We start from the raw sequence: 24,259 nt of genomic DNA, 5'->3' as shown, positions 1-24,259 counted from the left end.
ATTAGCTTTTGGTTCAGGGTCACAAAGCTGATGGAGACAATAGTATAATTGATGTGTGCATGCTGAGGGAGTGGTGCAGGACTCTGTCAGACACATGGGTTTGAGATTTAGCTCCACATACAGAGAATCTTCTTCTCAAAAGCAGAAGAAACAGCCCTAACCGGTTTGGCTCAGTGGATAGAGCATAGGCCTGCAGACTGAAGGGTCCCAGGTTCAATTCTGGTCAAGGGCATGTACCTGTGGTTGTGGGCACATCCCCAGTAGGGGGTGTGCAAGAGGCAGCTGATTGATGTTTCTCTGTCATTGATGTTTCTAACTCTCTATCCCTCTCCCTTCCTCTCTGTAAAAAAAATCAATAAAATATATATTTTTTTAAAAGCAGAAGAAACATTTGTCTATAGAAACCATGTGTTTCTGAAAATGTTTTTAAACACTTAGAAGTTGAGAGATCATATCCTGTATTTTTCTTTAAAAACAGTCTGTGAATATTGGATACAATAAAGAACATCTGATTGCCTGAGTAGACCATTATTCATTTGATTAAATAACATAATTGGTAGACTTCTATGATTTTCATATCAGGTTACCTACTTAAGATATAATCATTCTGATTGCATTCTAATAAATGCTACTGGGTTCCCAGTTTAATTTTATCTTCATGAAAATCAGTAGCTTCCAACTCTCCTCATAGATCTGAAGATCTGAGTGCGGTGTCTAGAATCAGAGAAAAATTCAAAAACAGTGATTTAAAACAAAAAGTTATCAAATTTATCCTGGCAATCATGAAGCTCAGAGATTGTTGGTTTTATACATAAAAATACTATTACTAAAATGGTCCTCACCAGAGCATTACAGCAATTTAAGAAAAAAAGTCCCATGTTTAGGGATTTCAAAAAATATATATTTAATTGATAACAATTTCTAAATAATCAATAGTTTACTGTCATAATTTAAAAGTGTTATATTTTATGTCTCTAAGAATATAATCAAATTACACTGTTATGTAATGGAAGCAATTGTTATCTACTTTAATACAGAATTATATAGTTACTTAGATTCAAAAAATGTGTGTGTGTATGTGTTGTGTGTGTGTGTGTGTGTATGTGTGTGTGTTTTGTTCTGTTTTGTTTTGTTTTTGGCTGGGCATCAATAAGTTTTAATTTAGATAACAAAACTCTGCCTTATTAACATGAAGAGCACACTAAATTTTAATGTTTAAGCATTACCTTTTAGGAAGTAATGTGACACAGAGTTCATTGCAAAATCTAAAAGGTTACAATATAAGTCTATTAAAAATCTCAGCAACTTCTATGTTGAAAAATACCAAACTAACCCCTTACACCTCCTACTATTATCATTGTTCTATTTTCATGGCCCTTCTGTGAAAGAATCACAGCTTAAATAAAACTTGGTCAAATTTTTACCCAGAGCAAGAACAAAACTAATAAGAATGTTTTAAAAAAAAAGAAGAATGTATATCTTCCTTATAAAATTCTCACCTAACAGGGGCAAGGTTTTAATTTGTTCTCTCAAAACCAAAGATATTTTACCTAAATGAAAAAAAATAAAGTTTCTATATAAAACTATTCTTTCTACCCATGACATTTTATATAAAAGCATCAAAGGAAATTTCTGTAAACAAACTTTTATCCATTTGCCTTTATTACAATATTTAAAAGGTCATGATACAAGTCTCTACTTCCTACAATGACATTTTTATAATAAAAATTCAGGCATACTTATACAAACAAGAAATGAAATCATTGTACATTTTGGGGGAACAAAAGGCAGATTAACAGACTACAACTTGTTTGTTAACAAAGTGAGCACAAATCTACAAAATGTATGCAATTTATAAAAGTTCAGTAACTTTTAAAAGTTTCATTGAAGGGATTACAAAAAAATGTTTGGTACTTAATATTTGAAAGGCTGTCAGAGAAAGCAGAAGAGCAAATGGGCCAAAAGGAAGTGCCATGGTGAGTTTTGTGCAATCTCCATAGGCATCTTTATTTAAAAGGGCAAGGAAAGTAAGTGCCAACTAAAGGCTACATTGATTTGGCATATGACATCTTCCCTTAAGCAAAGAATTCTGAATTACTTTAAAGGGCTATCCACTAACTAATAGGAATAAGATACTCTATCATATATTTTATCATTTAGCACAAGAATAAAACTGCAAGCTTCTTGAAATGGATTTACTGCTTCCAGCATCTCTTATGTTCAACAATATAACAAAAATTTACTTTACTAATGCAACTGGAGTAAATATATATATATCTGGTGGGAAGTATTTTATTGGATGGGAATCTCAATGAAAAACTTTATTTCTAAGGTGGGAGGAACATAAATGGTCAAAGAGATATGGCTATAATAAATTACATATTCTAGGGAAACTGAAAATACAGCAGCAGCCAAAAGAATATCCAGAATGGAATAAATTATGTTGATAAATAATAATAAAAAAACATGACAAGAATCTTAATAGACTTGTTTATTTGGAAGCTGTAAATGCCAAGATATTTTTTTGGCACTTCTACCTTTTGGTTTTGGAATATAAATATTAACGGTAATGGGGTGCAGCACAGAGCCAAGTAAAACCTAGTAGTATAGTATTAAGCCTGTGATCTGTATAAAGGCATATAAACTTCACAGTAAAAATTCAAGGACTGTGCACCCTGAGATGAAAAATGATAAATTTAACCTCAAGGTTTGATAGACTTCAAATTGACAATATGAGAGAAAAGAGTAACACCATGAAGAGACTAGATGCAAAGGCCCGGCCAACCAAGTGCAGAACCCAGGTTGCTGGGCGATTGACTCCAGATTCTCAGCTCTCACTGGAGTGCACTTAATGTGTGGTCTGGCCACACCCTGCAGGGTAGGCTCAGGACCAGGTTTCCAAGCCAAATTTCCCATTCAAATGAGTCTTTGAGGTCACAAAACTATACTCCTGGATGGAGAAGGGAATTAAACTGGCTCTCAGAATGAAGCAAAGCAATGAAGAAAAATAACAGACACCTTTCTGAATGACTGTGTTCCCACCAGATTTTCCTGTCTTGTTATACAATACTCTGTTCATATTCTCAAATTCTTCTCACAGAAACACCAGGAAAATCATCTCAACAGGGAGCATCTGTAATAGTGTCAACAATAATTTTTTAAAATAAATAAATAGATAATGATACTGACCATGATGGCAATGATGGTGATAAAAATTAGTATACAACTCAAAATTTTACACTGTAATAAAATTTTTGGCATTCAAGTCAGATTTCTAAATTATATTTCATTTAAATTTATAACAGTTGTATTTGGAAGCTAATCTCCAAATCAATTATTCTAAAAAAAAAAATCAACTTACTGGAAGCCAAAGGTAATCTGAGACTAATGCAGCATCCATTGGATTTTGCTACCTCATTTATGTCTTCTCAAAATGGTTCCTATTAGCATAGTTAAAATGACTGCGATTTATCAATTGAAAGAATTTATTACAAGTCTGGTGTATGTAAGATGCCTTGCTAAATCATCAATATGCAGGAATGAATAAGAAATTTCCCACCTCATCATATCCAATAGGGAGATAGTAATGTACACATATGGATTAGAATGCAATATTAATTTTTGTGATAGATGAGGTATAAATTATAGAGATGTTGGAGGAGGGAGTGGTGCTCACTCAGAGTGGAGGAGGCGTCAAACATTTTCTGGATACATTATTGCTTTAAAAAAGCATTTAATGTTTTCGAATCTTTATAAGGAGTGAATGTTAAGACATTTTCTATATGAAATCTCCTTGAAGTTTAGTGATGTTACAACTCAATTCTAGTGGACCACCACTTATGCCAGATGCAATAAATGCAAAAGCAGTGATGCCCTCATGAACATTATATGGAAGAAGATATAGACATAAGAGGTTTCAATACAACATGACAGAACTCTTATAAAGAGTAACATAGTGTGCTGAGGAGCTTAGTTAGTCACTGATATCCTTGGCCTGAGAGATAAGGCAAAATGGGGATCAGATGTAGTTTTAGGAGATAATATCTGAGCTGTGTACTAATTATTTAATAGGATTTAGCAGGAAAAATGAGGTGTTAGATGAGAAGGGAAAGAAGAGGGGAGGGGATGGTGGTTGTAAAGAAAACATTCCAGATAGAAAAACACCACGAAAATAGAAAAATGACCTGCCATGAGTCTAGGGAGAAGTAGATCTGCATTCAGTGGGGCGGGAGGAGTTAAAGGCTTGGTAAGTTTATTGGCAGTTGAAGAACACCATCACCTTAGGGTTTCAAATAAGTCACACTTGCTATTACATGGAATTTGGTTTGAAAGAGACACGATTTAAAGCTGGGGAGAAGATAGGCTATTTTAGGGATCCAGGTGAGAGCCACTAGTAATGTGGACCTGAGTAGGAGAAAGGTAGAGGGTTGAGAAAACAGATTCAAAAAACATTCTAGCCTAGCAGGAGTGGCTTATTTAGTTGAGCATCTCCCTGGCACCAAAAGGTTGCAGGTTTGATTCCTGATCAAGGCACATACCTGGGTGGTGGGCTCAATCCAAGGTTGGGGCATATACAGAAAACAACCAATTGATGCTTCTCTCTCACATTAATTTTTCTCTCTCTTTCTTGTTCTCCTCTCTCTTCATCTCTCTAAGCATGCCCTGAGGTGAGAATTTTTAAAATTATATTAATTTCTACCAATAAAGCATGATTCTAAAGATAGTGTTCCTCTCCTCCTCTGTAGCCAAGTAGATGATATAGATAGATAAATATAAATATAGATAACTAGGTTTATTTACATCCAAATCAATATCTGTCATCTATAGATGACTTCAAATTATACCAATTATTTATCTATCATTCATATCTATCTATCTATCATCTATCCATTACTTATCTACCATCTATCTTTGATTTAGAGCTTTGTTTAATTGTCCCTCAAACCAAAATACAATTCTAATAGGTATTACTAGCAGTTTTAAACCCTGGAGAATAAGCCTTAAGGTTTTTGATTCCTTTATGATATGAGGCAGTCCTAATTACAGAAACTTTGTTTTTGTCTTAGTTATTTAAATACTAGAGGCCTGATGCATGAAATTCAGGCAAGAGTAGGCCCTCACAGCCCCGGCTTTGTCTGGAAGGGCATCCGGAAGGGCGTCTGGATGGTCATTCTGCTGTTCTGCCATTCAGTCAATTTGCATATTATGCTTTTATTATTATAGACTAGGGGCCCCGTGCAGGAAATTCGTGCACTGGGGTTGGGGGTCCCGCAGCCCAACCTGCCCCCTCTCACATACTGGGTGCCCTCAGGGGATGTCCTACTGATGGCTTAGGCCCGCTCCCCACGCTCCTTTGTGGGAGGCAACCGGGCTGATCAGGGGAAGGCACCAGCCCCATCACCCCGCTGCTGCAGCCACTACCAGTCACCACAGCCACCAAGGTGTTTTCATCAACACGGACTCCAGTCCCTTCACCAAGAAAAAATGACAACTTTCTTTAGGCATTTTCAAGATGTGTCTTTCATAGGATATGCATTTTTTTTTAATCCTCACCTGAGGGTATGTTCCCATTGATTTTTAGAGTGTGGAAGAGAGAGGGAGAGACAGAGAGAAACATCAATGTGAGAGGGACACTTTGATTGGTTGCCTCCTGTATGAGCCCTGACCATGGGCGCCAGGCTGGGGGGCATGCAGGGACCCCTGGGCCGCACGCAGCGGTGGCTGCCAAGGGTCTCCACACACCCCAGAGGCCAGCAGCCAGCCCCCCATCATGTGCGCCAGGCTGGGGGCGTGGACCCAAACTGCCTCTTGGTGCTGGAGCATTCCCAAGCGGCTGGGGGCACTATGGTGACAGGGGATGTTTCTGCCCCGCCCCAGCCCCTTGGCTCCTGCACCTATAGGCTCAAAGTGGCCAGGGGGCGTTCTGGGACCCCTGCCACTCAGGACCTAAGCAAGGGGCCTACAGGCTCGGACTGGCCTGGGTCCTGAGGATGTTTGCGGGACCCAGCCCCTTGGCGCCTGCACCCTTAGGCTCCAAGTGGCCAGGGGGCATTCTGGTACCCTGCCGCTCAGGACCTAAGCGCAGGCCTACAGGATCTGAGAGGCTTGGGTCTGAAGGATGTTTCCCAGTCCCCAGACTGCTGCAAGTGTTAGGGGGCGGGAACATTCCCGCGTCACTATGGCGACACAGGAATGTTCCCGCCCCGCCAAGGCTCCCAGTGGCTAGGGGGTGTTCTGGGGCCCCTGCCGCTCAGGACCTAAGCGAGGGCCTACAGGCTCTGAGCGGCTTAGGTCCCAGACCCCAGACTGCTGCAAGTGTTTGGGGGCGGGAACATAGCGACACGGGAATGTTCCCGCCCCACCAAGGCTCCCAGTGGCCAGGGGGCCGTTCTGGGGCCCCTGCCACTCAGGACCTAAGCGCCAGCCTACAGGCTCTGAGCAGCTGTAGGTCCCAGACCCCAGACTGCTGCAAGTGTTTGGGGGCGGGAATGTTCCCGCCCGCCAAGGCTCCCAGTGGCCAGGGGGTGTTCTTGGACCCCCGCCGCTCAGGACCTAAGCGATCCGCCTGGGTCCGGAGGATGTTTATGGGACCCAGGCTGCTCAGGACCTAAGCACAGGCCTACAGGATCTGAGAGGCTTGGGTCTGAAGGATGTTTCCCAGAACCCAGACTGCTGCAAGTGTTTGGGGGTGGGAACATTCTCGCGTCGCTATGGCGACGCGGGAATGTTCCCGCCCTGCCAAGGCTCCCAGTGGCCAGGGGGTGTTTTGGGCCCCTGCCGCTCAGGACCTAAGCGTGGGCCTACAGGCTCTGAGCGGCCTGGGTCCGGAGGATGTTTACGGGACCCAGGCTGCTCAGCACCCGCATATGCAAATTAACCGCCATCTTGTTTGCTCTGATTGGCTGTGGGCATAGCGAAGGTGTGGTCAATTTGCATGTTTGTCTATTATTAGGTTAGATTTATCCTTTCTCTGTTTTAATTTTTTTCCCAGAAGGTCATGAAAATATTACTAAGTTTAGGGAGGGATTTTTTAAAAAAAATTTAAATTACAGTTAATATACAATATTACATTACTTTAAGATGTGCAACCTCATGACTATATTCCCTATGCTGTACTTTACATACATGACTATTCCATAGCTATGAATTTGCACTTCTTAATCCCTTCTCCTTTTTCACCCATTCCCTCAACCCTCCTCTCATCTGGCAACCGTCAAAATGTTCTGTGTCTAAATGTGTTTCTACTCTACCTGTTCATTTTGTTTTTTAGATTCCACATATACTAGTAAGTGAAATCATCTGGCATTTGTCTTTTTCTGTCTCATTTATCTTACTAAGCATAATACCTTCTAGGTCCATTAATGTTGCAGATGGCATGATTTTATTTCTTAATGGCTGAATCATATTCTACTTTATATATATGCATCACTACTTCTTTATCCATTTATCTATTAATGGACACTTAGGTTGCTCCCATATCTTGGCTATTGTAAATAATGCTGCAATAAATATATGGTTGTGTATGTAATGTTTTTTTTAGATAAATACCCAGAAGTGGAGTTGGGGGTATTTTTCTCTTGTTATATAGCCTTTGCTTTAAAATCTCTTTTGTTTCATATATGTGGTCCTAACCCAGCTTTTTTGTTTTGTTTTGATAAAATATTTTTCATCCCTTTACTTTCAGTTTGTGTATGCCTTTCAATCTGAAGAGAGTCTCTTATAAACAGCACTAGAGGCTCGATGCACAAAATTCATGCAACCGGTTTGGCCCTCACAGCTGCGGCAGCTTGCCTCAGCCCTCGCAGCCGCACAGCCCCTGCTTCGTCCAGAAGGTCGTTGGAAGGATGTCCGGAAGGTCGTTTGGCTCTCTGGTCTAATTAGCATATTACGCTTTTATTATAGATATGTGAGGGTCTTGTTTTGTCATTCATTTACTCTGTGTATCTTTCTTATTTGTTTTGTTTCTTTTTTTTTATTTTTCTTCATTACTGATATTACAGATGTTTCCACTTTCCCCCTCTTAATCCCTCTACCCCAAGCCCCTACACACCCCCAGATCTCCACTACCATATTGCCCATGTCCTTGGACTATGCATATAAGTATATAAGTTTTGGTTTATCTCTTCTCGTCTCTCTCCTCCCCCCCCCAACCCCCGCCACACACCGACATAGGTTAGTCGCTTCCATGCCTCCATGCTTCAGGTCTTATTTTGTTTATCAATTCATTTTGATCATTACATTCCACATATAAGTGAGATAATGTGATACTTGTCTTTTTATGACTGGCTTGTTTCACTTAGCATAATATCCTCTAGGTTCCTCCATGTTGTCTCAAAGGGTAAGATATCCTTTTTTATAGCTGCATAGTGCAAATGTCTCACAGTTTTTTGTTTTGTTTTTTAAATGTTATAAATTGAGTTTATTTTTTCCAACAAGTTGGTTCACTAACTTACCACTGCTTCCACTCCAGTCATGCCTTAAATATTTTTTACTTATTTTTATTTTTTATATTTATTGTTCAAAGTACTATGTATGTTCCCATTGCTCCCCTATTGATCCCCTCCAGCTCATCCTCATCTCCCACCCCAGGCCCTTACCACCCCAAGGTATGCCTCCATGGGTTATGCATATATGCATACAGAGTCTTTGATTGATTACCTCCCACCCACCTTCCCTCTAATGTTCCATGCTTCCATGTCTCTGGATCCACTCCATCAGATTATTTTGTTAATTAGATTCCATATATGTGTGAGATCATGTGATACTTCTTTTAACTTATTTCACTTAGCATGATGTTGCCCAGGTCCCTCCATGCTGTCTCAAAGGGTAAGAGACCCTTAATTTTTACTGCTGCATAGTATTCCATTGTGCAATTGTACCAGAGCTTTTTTAACCACTTTTATCATCTACTGATGGGCACTTGGGCTGTTTACAGATCTTAGCTATTGTATATTGTGCTGCTATGAACATAGGGTTGCATACAATCTTTCTTATTGCTGTTTTAGGTTTCTTAGGATATAGTCCTAGAAGTGGGATCACTGGGTCAAATGGCAGTCTAATAGTTAATTTTCTGAGGAAACTCCATACTGTTTTCCATAATGGCTACACCAGTCTGCATTCCCACCAGCAATGTACTAGGGTTCCCTTTTCCACACATCCTTGCCAGCACTTGTCATTTGTGGATTTGTTGATTATAGCCATTCTGACAGGTGTGACGTGATATCTCATTTAATTTGCATCTTTCTGATGATCAGTGACTTTGAACATTTTTTCATATATCTCTTGGCCATCTGTATGACTGCTTTGGAGAACATACATAGGTCCTTTGCCCATTTTTTAATTGGAAAGTTTGTCTTCCATTTGTTAAGTTGCATGAGTTTCTTATATATTTTGGATATTAACCCTTTATCAGATGTATCATTGCCAAATATGTTCTCACATATAGTGGGCTCCATTTTCTTTTGTTTCTGGTTTCTTTTGCTGTGCAGAAGCTTTTTATTTTGATGTAGTCCTATTTGTTTATTTTCTTCTTACTTTCCTTTGCCCTAGGACAGTGATGGCGAACCTCTGACATGCGTGTCAGTGCCATTTCTTATGACACGTGGCCGCTGAGGCGGCCGCATGCCGAGGATGAAACATTTATGTTATTTAAACTATAAATATAGTGAAATAATGTTTTTTCCTCAAAGTGACATACTACCCGAGTTATGCTCAGCTTTTTGGCAAAGTTTGACATACCAAGCTCAAAAGGTTGCCCATCACTGCCCTAGGAGATGTATCTGTAAACATATTGCTATGAGATATGTCTGAGATTTTGCTGCCTATGGTGTCTTCCATAATTTTTATGGTTACCTGACTTACATTTAGGTCTTTTATCTATTTTGAGTTTATTTCTGTGCATGGTATAATTTGGTGGTCTAGTTTCATTTTTTGCATATATCTGTCCAATTTTCCCAATACCATTTATTGAAGAGACTGTCTTGACTCCATTGTATGCTCTTGCCTCCTTTATCAAATATACATTGAGCATAATGGCTTTGGTTTATTTCTGTGGTCTCTGTTCTGTTCCATTGATCTATCAGACCATTCCAGTGCCAGTACCAGGCTGTTTTGATTACGGTGGCTTTGTAGTATAACTTGATATTTGGTATTATGATTCCTCCAACTTTGTTCTTTTTTTTTAAAATATATTTTATTGATTTTTCACAGAGAGGAAGAGAGAGGGATAGAGAGTTAGAAACATCGATGAGAGAGAAACATCGACCAGCTGCCTCCTGCACACCCCCCACCGGGGATGTGCCCACAACCAAGGCACATGCCCTTGACCGGAATCGAACCTGGGACCCTTGAGTCCGCAGGCCAACGCTCTATCCACTGAGCCAAACCGGTTTCGGCTAACTTTGTTCTTTCTAAAGATTGCTGCAGCTATTTGGGGTCTTTTTTGTTTGTTTGTTTGTTCTATATAAATTTTTGGAGAGTTTGCTCTAGGTAAGTGAAATATATCATTGGTATTTTAATAGGGATTGCATTGAATCTGTAGATTGTCTTGGGTAGTGTAGACATTTTAATGATGTTGATTCTACCAATCCATGAACATAGAATATTCTCCAACTTGTTTATATATTTTTCTATCTCTTTTTTTCAACATTCTGTACTTTTCCAAGTACAAGTCTTTTATCTCATTGGTTAAGTATATTAATATTTTTGTTGTAATACTAAATCGGATTTTTTTTTAGTTTCTTTTTCTGAGAATTCATTATTGGTATATAAAATAAGCCAATGATTTTTGGGTGTTGATTTTGTATCCTGCTACATTGCCAAATTAGTGTATTAAATCTAGGAGTTTTTTGGCGGAGTCTTTAGGGTTTTCTATGTATAATATCATGTCATCTGGGAATAATGAGAGTTTTACTTCTTCCTTTCCAATTTGGATGCCTTTTATTCCTTCTTGCTGTCTGATTGCTGTGGCTAGGACTTCCAGTACTATGTTGAATAAAAGTGGTGAAAGCAGACATTCCTGCCTTGTTCTGGTTTTTAGGAGAAATAGTTTTAGTTTTTGCCCACTGAGTATGATGTTTGCTGTATGTTTGTCATATATGGCATCTATTGTGTTGAGATATGCTACCTTTATTCTCACTTTGCTGAGAGTTTTTATCAAGAATGGGTGTTGGATTTTGTTGAATGCTTTTTCTGTGTCTATTGGTATGATCATGTGATTTTTATCTTGCAATTTGTTTAGGTGATGTATCATGTTTATTGATTTGCAAATATTGTACCAACCCTGCATCTCTGGAATAAATCCCACTTGATGATAGTATATGATCTTTTTTTATATATTGCTAAATCTTATTTGCTAATATTTTGTTGAGGATTTCAGCATCTATGTGCATCAGGGATATCAACATTAATTCTCTCTCTCTCTCTTTTTTTTTTTTTTTGGTAGTGTCTTTATCTGGTTTAAGAATTAGGGTAATGCTGACCTCATAAAGAGCTTGGAAGTGTTTCTTCCCTTAGATTTTTTTTTGAATAATGTGAGAATAGGTGTTAGTTCTTCTTTGAATGTTTGATAAAACTCCCATGTGAGGTGACCCTGATGAGGACTTTTGTTTGCTAGAAGTTTTTCTTATTACTGCTTTATTTCATTAGTAGTTATCAGCCTATTCAGGTTTTCTGATTCTTCCTGATTGAGCTTAGGAAGATTGTATTTTTCTAGGAATATGTTCATTTCGTCAAGGTTGTCCAATTTGTTGGAATACATTTGTTCATAGTATTTACTTACAATCCTTTGTATTTCTGTGGTGTCATTTGTTACTTCACTGCTTTTGTTTTTTATTTTATTTATTCAGGTCCTCTAACTTTGTTTCTTGATGAATCTGGCAAGTGGCTTATCAATCTTATTTACCTTTTCTAAGAATCAGCTCTTGGTTCATTGATCTCTTGTATTGTTTTTTTATTCTGTATATCATTTGTTTCTGCTCTAATCTTTATTATTTACTTCCTTTTCCTTACTCTGGGCTTTTCCTGTTGGTCTCTTTTTAATTGTTTAGGTAGTATGGTTAAACAGTTTATTATTAATTTTTCTCATTTTTTGAGGTAGGCCTGTAGCACTATGAGCTTCCCTCTCAGGACTGCTTTTGCTGTGTCCCAGAGTTGTTGGGTTTTGTATGTTCTTTTTCATATGTTAACAGGGAGTATTTAATTTCTTTCTTGATCTCATTGGTAATCCATTCATTTCTTTAATAAAATGTTATTTATCCTCCATGTTTTTTAATGTTTTGGGGTATTTTTGCTGTAGTTTATATCTAATATTCTACTGTGATCTGAGATGATTCTTGATATGATTTCAATCTTTATGAACTTTTAGAGACTTGTTTTGTGTCCTAACATGTGGTCTATCTTTGTAAATGACCCATGTGCACTTGAAAAAAATGTGTAGTCTACAGCTTTGGTTTAAAATGTTCTATACATGTCAATTAAATCCATCCGATCCATTGTGTCCTTTCGAGTCACTCTTTCCTTGTTAATTTCTTTTCTGGAAGATCTATCCAGTGAAGTCAGCAGGGTGTTAAAGTCCCCTACTATGAATGCCAATCTCTCCCTTCAAGTCCTTTAGAAGTTATTATTTTAATATATATATATATATATATATTTAGGTGCTCCTATATTGGGTGCATATATGTTTACCTGGGTTATATCCTCTAGTTGGATTGAACCCTTTAATACTATGTAGTGATCTTTATTGTCTCTTGTTATGGCCTTCATTTTGAAGTCTATTTTGTCAGATATGAGTATTGTTATCCCAGCTTTTTTTTTTTTTTTCTTTTCCATTCGCATGGAAAATTTTTTCCCATCATTTCACTCTCATCGTGTGTGTCTTTTGTTCTAAGGTGGGTCTCTGATAGAAAGCATATTGGTGGGTCTTGTTTTTGTATTCATTCAGCTACCTTATGTCTATTGATTAGAGCATTTAATCCACTTACATTTAAGGTTACTATTGATAGGTACTTATTTAATGCCATTTTAATTGTGTATGCCGAGATTTCTCTCTCCATTTCTTCTTCTCATTATAGCAGCAGTCCCGTTAGCATTTTTTGTAATGCTGCCTTGTTGGTGATGTGCTCCTTTAGCCTTTTTTTTTTTTTTTTTTTTTTTTTTTTTGGTCTGGGAAGCTCTTTATTTCACCTTATATTTTGAATGATAGCCTTGCTGGATATACTAACCGTTGTTTCAGATCCTTGTTTTCCATTACCTTGAGTACTTCATGCCATTTCCATCTGGCCTGTAGGTGTTTCTGATGAGAAATTAGGTGTCAGCCTTATGGGAGCTCCTTTGTAAGTAACAGTTTGCTTTTCTCTTGGTACCTTTAAGTTTCTCTCTTTGTCTTTAACTTCTGGCATTTTAATTGCAATATGTCTGGGTGTGGGTCTGTTTGGGTTCTTCTTGCTTGGGACTCTCTGTGCCTCCTTAACTTCTGTGACTTTTTCTTTTACCAGATTAGGGAAGTTTTCTGCCATTATTTCTTCAAACACATTCTCTATCCCTTTCTCCCTTTCTACCTTTTCTGGCACACCAGTTATTCAAATATTATTACATTCCACATTGTACCACAGCTCTAATAAGCTGAATTTCTGTTTTTTTAATTGTTTTTTTTTTTCTTTTTGGTACACTGATTGCATGATTTTTTTCAACCTTGTCTTCTAATTCACTGATTTGATCCTCAGCTTCCCCTAATCTGTTGTGTATTCCTTCCAAAGTGTTCTTTATTTGTGCTATGCCACTCTTTATCTCTGTTTTCATAGTTACTTATATTTTCTCATGCTGTTGAGCAACTTTACCATCATTATTTTGAGCTCTATATCAGATAAATTTGTTATCTCCATTTCACGTATCTCTTTTTCTGGATAATTTTTTTGTTCTCTCATTTAGGTGCTGTTTCTTTGTTTCCTCATTTTGGCTGCCTATTGGGTTTGTGACTATGTATTAGTTGATCTGCTATGCCTCTCAGTCTCTAGTGCAGGACAATGTCAAATGCTGTTTTTTACTAATTAGATCAGGCAAAGACTCAAAGCCTCCAGAGACCACCTCTGCTTACAGACTTACAGGGCTCTGTCTTAGATAGCTCTCAGACAATCGTCCACAGGTGTGGCTAGAATCTTTTCAATAGGGGGGGAGTGGCAATTGCTTCTGCCTGGAGGCTAATTGTTATTTGCAGTCTCTTAATGGGCCTCAGAAACTCTGCACTGTGGGGCAAAGTGTTTTCCAGTACTGTGGATCAACTGTCTTTCCCCCAGGCAAAGCTGCCTGTCTAGCAAATTTCTACATGAGAAAGATGACCTCTGCAATGCAATGGAATAACTCAGCACAGGAAAACTGGGTATCTGCCTTTTAAGTTCTAACCCTTGAGCCCTCCTGGCTTCTGCTCACATAGCCCCAGTGCACTCTGCCCGCCCTCTTCCAAACACAAGGTGGGTGGCTCCATTGAAATATTGTGCATTGGCCCTTTAAGAGGTTGCCTGCATTTCCAGCTGTCATTGCCTGGCAGACAGCAGCTCCACTGCTTTTCACAGCCAGGTGTTGTTTGGGTACCCTTTTCAGTTCTGGTGAACTATGCTGGGGGGCCCAGCTTGAGGATTAGATTCTACAGTTCTCAGTGGCAATCCCCCACAGATGAGGTATCTCTCTAGAACTTCAGTTGCTTTCTGTAGGAGTCTGGCCAGCCCTCTGTGACTCTGCCCCTCCTAGCAGTCTCTATATGGTCTCTACTTTTTCTCCTCAGGTATCAGGATTCTCTCCAGCAAGTCTTCAGTTGATTATTCAGGAAGGTTTTATGTATTTTAGTTGTAATACCAGTTTATTCCTGGGAGTGTGTTCATGCAGCATCTACTTACTCCATCACCATTTTTAATCCCTTCTGTCCCACAGTTGTTGTTTTTTGTTGTTGTTTTTTTTATCCATTCATCTACTGATGGGCACCTGGGAGGTTTCTAAATCTCAGCTATTATAAATAACACTGCTATGAACATAGGGGTGCATACATTTTTTACCATTGGTTTTTTGGGTTTTTAGGATATATTCCTAGTACTGGGATTTTTGGGTCAAACGGAGGTTCTATTTTTAATTTTTTGAGGAAACTCCATACCATTTTCCACAGTGGCTGCACGAATCTGCATTCCCACCAGCAGTGAACTAGAGTTTCCTTTGTTCTGCATTCTTACCAGCACTTATTTGTTGATTTTTTTAGTAATAGCCATTCTGACAGGTGTGAGTTGATATCTCATTGTGATTTTAATTTGATTTCTCTGATAATTGGTGACTTTGAGCATTTTTTCATATGTTTTCTTTTCCTTTGTATGTCCTCTTTAGAGAAATGTCTATTCAGGTCTTCTGCCCATTTTTAACAATATATTTTTATTGATTTCAGAGAGGAAGAGAGAGGGATAGAGAGATAGAAACATCAATGATGAGAGAGAATCATGAATTGGCTGCCTCCTGCACACCCCCTACTGAAGATCGAGCCTACAACCCTGGCATGCTCCCTTGAATGGAATCGAACCTGGGGCCCCTCAGTCCACAGGCTGACATTCTCTCCACTGAGCCAAACCAGTCAGGCCTACTCTGCCCATTTTTTAATTGTATTGTTTGTGTTCCTTTTGTTGAATTGTATAAATACTTTATATATTTTGGAATGAACCCCTTATCAGATGCATTATTGGCAAATAAGTTATCTCATACAGTGGATTTCCTTTTTGTTTTGTTGGTGGTTATTTTTGCTGTGCAGCAACTTTTTACTTTGATGTAGTCCCATTGTTAATATTTTCTTTATTTCTCTGACCCTAGAAGATGCATTATCAAAAATTATGCTATGTGAGATGTCTGAGATTTTACTGACTATGTTTTCTTCTAATATTGATATGGTTTCATGCTTTACATTTAAGTCTTTTATCCATTTTAAGTTTATTATTGTGTATGTTCTAAGATGGTGCTCAAGTTTCTTTCTTTCCTTTTTTTTTTTTGCATGTACCTGCCCAAATTTCACAACACCATTTATTGAAAAGACTGTCTTTATTCCATTGTCTGTTCTTGCCTTTTTTTTGTGAAATATTAATTGATCGTAGTGGTGTGGATCAATTTCCAGAGTTTCTGTTCTGATCCATTGATCTATATGCATGTTATTGTGCGAGTACCCAGCTGTTTAGTGTATAATGGGTTTCTAGGCTAGTTTGATATCTGATTTTGTGATCCTTCCAATTTTGTTTTTCTTTTTCAAGATTGCTGCAGCTATTTGGGGTCTTTTATCATTCCATATAAATTTGTGGATTATTTGTTTTAGCTTTGTGAAGTATGCCATTGGTATTTTAATAGGGATTGTGTTGAATCTATAGATTGTGTTGGGTAATGTGGAGATTTTAATGATGCTAATTCTAATCCATGAACATGGTATAAATTTCCATTTGTATCTTCCACTATTTCTTTTTTCAATGTCCTAAACTTTTCCAAGGACAGATCTTGTACCTCTTTGATTAAGTTTATTTCTAGGTTATCTTATTTATTTATTTATTTATTTATTTATTTATTTATGTATTTATTTATGTATGTATTTATTTATTTTTGTGGTTGCACTGGTAAATGGGATTGCTTTTTAGTTTCTTTTCTCTGAGAGTTTATTATCCTACCTAATAAAAGGGTAATATGCAAATTAACCATCACTCCGCTACACCCACAATTGGGCCAGCAGGAGGCTGGGGGGCAGTACTCGGGATGGCTGATTGGGCTGGCGAGAGTCGTGGTGGGAGCGGCGGCGGCGCCCAGTCCAACCCCTCAGCAATTGCGGTCAGAGAGGCGTAGGCACCTGGGTCCCACACATCAGCGATCACGGTCAGAGCGGCACCCAGGTCCCGCCCCTCAGCGATCGCGGTGTGTGCGGTGGCGGCGCCCGGGTCCCGCCCCTCAGCGATCGCGGTGGGAGCAGCGGCGGTGCCCGGGTCCCTCCTATCACTGAGGGACCTGGGCAGCAGCGGCGCTCCAATCGCAGATGGCGGCGTGGGACCTGGCAGCTCCCGCCCCACCCTGAAAGAAGGTGGAAGTTCGTGGCCAGAGTCAAGGCCTGGGTCCCCGGTGCTGAAGGAAGGTCTATTGCATGAATCTTCGTGCAAAGGGCCTCTAGTTGGAGTATAAAAGTGACATTGATTTCTGGATGTTGATTTTGTATCTGACTACCTCACCAAATTTATTGATTAAGTCTTTTAGTTTCCTTGTGAAGTCTTTAGCGTTTCCTATGTACAAAATTATGCCATCTGAGAATAATGATAGTTTTACTTCCTGCTTTCTAGTTTGGATGTCTTTGACCTCTTCTTCTTTTCTGATTTCTGTGGCTAGGACTTCCAGTACCATGTTGAACAAGAGTGGTGAAAGTGAATATCCTTGTCTTGTTGCTATTCTTAAGGAAAAGCTTTTAGCTTTTGCCCATTGAGTATTATATTATGTTGGCTTTTGATTTCTCAGGTATAGCTTTTATTATGTTGAGCTATGATCCCTCTCTTTCGACTTTACTGAGAGTTTTTATCAAAAAACAGTGCTGCATTTTGTTCAATGATTTTTCTATTGATATGATCATGGGATTTTTAACCTTCATTTTGTTTATGTCATGTATTACATGTATTGATTTGTGAATATTGTACCAGCCTTGCATCCCTGGAATAAATCACTTGATCATGGTGTATAATCTTTTTAATATATTGCTAAATCTGATTTGTTAATATTTTGTTGAGGATTTTAGCATCTATGTTCATCAGGCATATTGGCCTGTAATTTTCTTTCTTTGCAGTGTCTCTATCTAGTTTTGAAATTCATGAAATAATCTGGAAAGTGTTACTTCCTCTTGAATTTTTTGAAATAGTTTGAGGAGGATAAGTGTTAGTTCCTCTTTGGATGTTTGATAGAACTCTCTCGTAAATCCATTTGGTCCAAGACTTTTGTTCACTGCGAGTTGTTTAATTACTGCCTAAATATCATCAGTTATTATTGGCCCATTCAGGTTTTCTGATTATTCCTGGTTAAGTTTTAGAAGATTGTATTTTTTTATGAATTTGTCCATTTTGATGAGTTTGTCCAGTTTGTTGGCATACAGTTATTCATATTCTTGCTTATAATCTTTTGTATTTCTGTGGTGTCTGTTGATATATTGCCTCTTTCATTTCTGACTTTATTTATTTGCATCCTCTTTCTTTGTTTCTTGATGAGTCTAGCTAGGGGTTTGTCAATCTTGTTTACCTTTAAAAAAAACAACAGCTCTTGAATTCATGGACCTTTTGTACTGTTTTCTAAGTCTCTATGTCATTTATTTCTGTTCTGATATTTATTATTTCCTCACTTCTGCTTCCTCTGGGCTTTTCTTGCTTTCATCTTTCTATTTCATTTACGTGTAGTGTTAGATAATTTATTAGGGCTTTTTCTTCTTTCTTGAGGTAAGCCTGTAATACTATGAACTTCTCTCTCAGGACTGCTTTTGCTTTGTCCCATAAGTTTTGAGTGGTTGTGTGTTCATTTTCATTTGTTTCCACAAAGTTTTTGACTTCTTGCTTGATTTCATTGGTAAACCATTCACTGTTTAACAACTTGCTATTTAGCCTCTATGTATCTAAGTGTTTTTGAGTTTTTAAATTTTAATTCATTTCTAACTTCATGCTATTATGATCTGAGAAGATGCTGGGTATAAAATCAATCTTCCTGAACTTATATATACTTGTTTGGTGTCATAAAATGTGTTCTATCTTTGAGGATAGAACATTAAAGACCTCTGTTTCCTTGTTGATTTTTTGTCTGGAATATCTATCCAGGGATGTCAGTGGGTGTTAAAATCCCCTACTATGATGGTATTACTGTCAAGCTCTCTCTTGAAGTCCATCAAGAGTTCTTTATTATGTATTTGGGTGCTCCTATATTGGGTGCATATATGTTTACAAAGGTTATATTTTCTTGTTGAATCATTCCCTTTAGTATTATGAAGTGGTCTTCTTTGTTTCTTGTTATGTCTTTGTTTTAAATTCTTTTTTGTATGATATGAATATTGCTACCCCAGCTTTCTTTTTTCCTTTCCATTTTTATGGAATATATATTTCTATTCCTTCACTCACAGTCAGTGTTTATCTTTTTTCTGAGGTGGGCCTTTTGGAGACAGCCTGTATATGGGTTAGGTTTTCTTATCCATTCAGTCATCCTATATCTTTGAATGGAGAATTTAACCATTTACACTTAAGATATTTATGATAGGTATTTATATATTGCAATTTTTTATGTCTATGATCCTCTCACTCTGCTTTTCTTCTTAAAGCAGTCCCTTTAACATTTCTTGCATTGCTGATACTCTTCTTACCATGTTTTGCCTGGAAAGCTTTTTATTTCACCTTAAATTTTAAATGATAGCTTTGCTGGATACAGTAGTCTTAGATTTAGACCTGTTCTTTTCATTACTTTGAGTAGTTCGTGCCACTCCCTTCTGGTCTGAAGTGTTTCTATTGAGAAGTCAATTAACATTATAATGGGTACTTCTTTGTGGGTAATCCTCTGTCTCTTGCTGCCTTTAAGATTCTTTCTTTGTCTTTAACATTTGCCATTTTAATTATGATGTGCCTAGGTGTGGGCCTCTTTGTGTTCATCTTGATTGGGACTCTCTGTACCTCCTGAACTTGTGTGACATTTTTGTTCACCAAGTTGGGGAAGTTTTCTGTCATTATTTTTTTAAACAGGCTTTGTTTCTTGCACACCCTCTTCCCCTCTGGTATTCTTGTAATGCAAGTGCTATAATGTTTCATGTTGTCCCAGAGCACCCTTAAGCTATCTTCCTGTTTTTTAATTATTTTTTCTATTTGCTGCTAAAACAGGTATTTATTTCTACCTTGCCTTTCAATTTTCTGATGAGATCCTCTGCTTCATCTAATCTACTTTTAATTCCTTCTAGTGTGTTCTTGATGTCATATATGTTATTTTTCATTTCTGTTTGTTTCTGATTTATCCTATTTCATATCCATGCTTCTATAGTTCCCACTGAGTACCTCATAATTTTCTCCAAACTCCTTAAGTATCTTTATAATCATTGCTTTGAACTCTATGTCTGATAGGTTGCTTGCCCCATTCCATTTAGTTCTTTTTCTGTAGATTCTGTCTTTTCTTTCATTTGGGGGTTGTTTCTTTTTTTCCCCATTGTAGCTATCTCTTGTATTTGATTCTATGTATTAGACTGTCCTGTTATGCTTCTTCATCTTTGTTGGATTTTCATATGTAGAAAGTATCTTAATGGGTTAAATGGTGCACTCTCTCTGAACTTATGAGATGGATGCTCCAGGAATGCCCCTTGTGTACATTTATTGTACTCTACTGTTGTAACTGGAGCTTGGTTGTTGATGTCCTGTTCATGGGAGGGATCTCCCCTCAGACTTGATAACAGTGAGACTCAACTCCAACTCTGTTGTGCCAGCTGTTATTCAGGTGCTAACAGAACAGAACAAGACACAACAAGACGAAAACAAAAAACACAATGACAATCAAGATATGCAATATAACAGCAACAGAAATGACTATGAAGGAAATAGAAGAGAAAGCAAAGCAAATATATATATATATATATATATATATATATATATATATATATATATATATACTAAAATCCATGCTATCCAAGACTTTGAGTGGATATAGAGAAAACTGGAGAAAGAAGAAGAAGAAAAAATAGTTTTATGAAAGCAAGGAGGAAGCTAAAAGAAATTGTATAGGAAAAAAAAGGAAACAGAAAATAAATTAAATAATAATAATGAATTTAAATCATAGTGATAATGCATATATTGATATACTAGTAGATAGGAAAAGTAAAATGGGGAAAAATGAGAAAAAGAGAAAAACATATAAAATAAGAAAAAATAATAATACCAACAAATAGAGACAAGAGGGAAACAAAACTGAATTAGAGTAATTAGAGACGTGTAAGAAAAAAGAGAAGAAAGAAAAAAAAAAGGTAAAAACAAACAAGAAAAAAATCCACTCATATAACACACAACAAAAAGCAAAACCTCAAACACACAAAAACCTTTCATTCCGCTATTTTTGGAGCTCACTGGATTTTGCTCTGATGTTGTTGAAACTGGTCCCTTGAAGTGTCTATCCTGGCCCTCCTGGGTGTTTCTCTTTGGTGCAGTCCAATGCAAGTCACTGTCCCTTTCTGTCCCTGGACAACCTAATTGAGGTCTGATAGTTTGAGGTCCTTAGGAGTCCAGTGCATGGGAACTTCTTAGTCCAGAGGCTGGGTCTGCTTCAAGACTCACACCTTGAATGTCCCTGTTCTGAGTTGTTCTTCCTTCCTCCAAGGAGCTTGGCTCTGTGGGGATATCCTGGTCTTGGCCAGGATGGTTTAATCAGACCTGTGTTGGGAATGGTGCCAGCAGCTTGTATGAGGAGGGGGGCAGGCTCTTCCTCTTCTTCCAATGCTTCAGCTCTGCCTGGTTTGTTGGAACCTCCTCTCTATCACCTGTAGGGACACAGATTTCCTGCCCCAGGCTGTACCCCCTTGCCTCAGATCACTGAATGTTGGGTCAGAAGAAGCTGTTTTGCAGGGGGGAGTGAGGGGACCTCCTGTGTCTTCCAGGTGGGCAGGAATGATCCTCTTTCCTGGGCCTACTGACCAGGCCCCTTTCTGCTCACCAGTTCCTCAAGAAATAAAGGGCCCCCTAGATTCAATGTTGAGTGTGTCCTCCAGGCCCCTCCAGTGAAGGCTGACCCTGAGCTGAATTGAGTGATCCTTCCCACTAGTCAGAAGGAGCTTCCCAGGCTGCCCAATGGTGGGATGCTAGTGCTACTCTATCCAGGGACTTCAGCCTCAGGTTTCCACCTCTGTACCCATTCTGCAGTCTCCACAGCCAGTGCCCTTGGGCCTCCTCTCTCAGACCCAGGCACTCCCATCTCACCTACAGATTTACAGCCTCTTCAGTCTCCTCAGGTCCTAGGTTCCCATAGATTAGGGGAGGCTACATCCACCTCCCAGTCTTCAGTGCAGCTCCTGTCCCCTAGCTCTGGGGTGGAGTCAAGAAGCTTGGCTCTAGGGCAGTGGTGGCAACACAGTAGCATTGGCAGTGAGTGAGTACACAGCAGGGGTGAGAGTCTTTCTGGGTCAGTGGCAGTCCCTCTGTGGTGGCCAGTGTCCAGGCTGGGTCCCCCATCGGGCACACAGGGTCAGGCTGGTTTGTGCCAAGCAGGTGGAAGTCCTGCCTGTGTTTGCTACAGGCATTTGGGGTCCAGGGCATAGTGAATTGTGAGTTTGGGCCCAAGCCATGGTGAGTCTGGATGCTGGCCAGTCTTAGCACCTAGCCACTGCTGTTCCCACAGCCTCCTCCCAAGGAGATCTTTATAACCCTTTAAGATGATGTGCTCTCCAGGCTGTAGCTTTTCCCAGGGAGTGGCTGTGGTGGTAGCAGCAGCTCCTTGTAACAGTAGCTCAGTTTCCTGCAGGTGTGGGTTGCAGGTGCACTGGTCTCATTGGTCTGGGCAGTGTCTGTAGCGGACATGCACATGGTCTGGGTTATGTACTTGGGGTGCCCAGTCGCTCTTGTGGAGTTCCCATGGGTTCGGGCCCTGGCCAGGGCTAGTCTGTGTGGTGGAAAGCCTGGGCATCTAGTCACTGGTGCTCCCCTCAGCCTCCTCCCAAGGAGGACCTTGTAAACCTTTAAGATGGCATGGTCTCTAAGCCAGAGCAATACTTTGGGAGTGCCTGTGGCAATAGTAGGGGCTCTTTGGCCAGGAGAGCCCAAAACTCCAGCTCCTAAGACTCTCACACATATAGACTGTCACACACACACACACACACACACACACACACACACACACACACGTGCCCTAGCCCTCTCACTTCTCACTCACTCACACTCTGCCTCACTCAGTTCCTGCTAGCCACAATGTTGGAATCTGTATGTCTTTTGATTGGAGCATTTTATCCATTTGAACTTAACTATCGATAGCTATGTATTCATTGCCATTTTATTATTCATATTTTTAAACTTTTTTTCTTCTTCTTCTTAATGAAGACCCTTTAATATTTCTTATAATACTGGTGTTGAATTCCTTGAGCTTTTCCTTTTCTCAGAAGCTCTTTATTTGTTCTTCAATTCTAAATGATAGCTTTGCTGGGTAGAATAATCATGGTTATAGGTCCAATTTTTCATCACTTTGAATATTTCATGCCAATTTCTTCCAGCCTGCAAAGTTTCTGTTAAGAAATCAGCTGACAGTCTTATGTGGGATCTTTTGTAGGTAACTAATTGCTTTTCTCTTGTTGCTTTTAATAGTTTTCTTTGTCATTAATCTTTGCCATTTTAATAATGATGTGTCTTAATATGGGCCTCTCTGGGCTCCCAGGTCTTGTATGTCTATTTCCTTCACCAGGTTAAGAACATTTTTTATCAAAATGTTTGTCAAATAGGTTTTCAATGTCTTTCTCTTTCTCTTTTTCTTATGACACCCTCATGATGTAAATATTAGCACACTTGAATTTGTCCCAGAGGCACCTTATGCTATCCCATTTTTAAAATTCTTTTCTTTTTCTCACTGCTCTGATTGGGTATTTTCTGCTTTCTTATATTCTAAATCACAGATTTGATCCTCTGCTTCATCTACTATACTATTGATTCCCTGTAATTTATTCTTCATTTCAATTAGTGTAGCCTTCATTACTGACTGGTTCTTATTTATGGCTTCTATCCTTTCTATGCTATTGAAATTTTTATTGTTTCTTATGCAACCTTATAACTATTGTTTTGAACTCTGTATCTGGTAGTTTGATTGCTTCCATTTCATTTAGTTATTTTATTCAGATTTCTCATGTTCTTTTATTTGAGACTTACTTCTTTGTTTCCTCATTTTGGTTGTTTCCCAGAACTACTGCACAGGGGCTAACCCCAAGAAGCAGTACTTGCTTCATTGGGGTTTTGGTGCCCACTGAGTCCACCTATTGAGTGTGTCACTAATAGAGGTAGTTGTATTTTAATGTGGTGTGGTCTGAAGCTGCTAACTGGGTGCACTGGCTCTACCTGCAGATGGCTGCTACTTGTGCTGGACTTGGCGGTGCCTGAGAGAGATCAATTTGTGAACTGGGACTAGTTAGCAAGAAGTATGGTAAAGTATGATGTAGACAGAGTCCAGATGCTGCTTATTTGAGAGTTTTTAGGGAAATCTGAAGCTGGAAACAACTTGGTTGGACCTGTAAGTTGGGTGGGGTGAA

The sequence above is a fragment of the Eptesicus fuscus genome, chromosome 11, assembly GCF_027574615.1.
Source record: "Eptesicus fuscus isolate TK198812 chromosome 11, DD_ASM_mEF_20220401, whole genome shotgun sequence".
Taxonomy (NCBI): Eukaryota; Metazoa; Chordata; class Mammalia; order Chiroptera; family Vespertilionidae; genus Eptesicus; species Eptesicus fuscus.
This window is presented reverse-complemented; position numbering follows the sequence as displayed.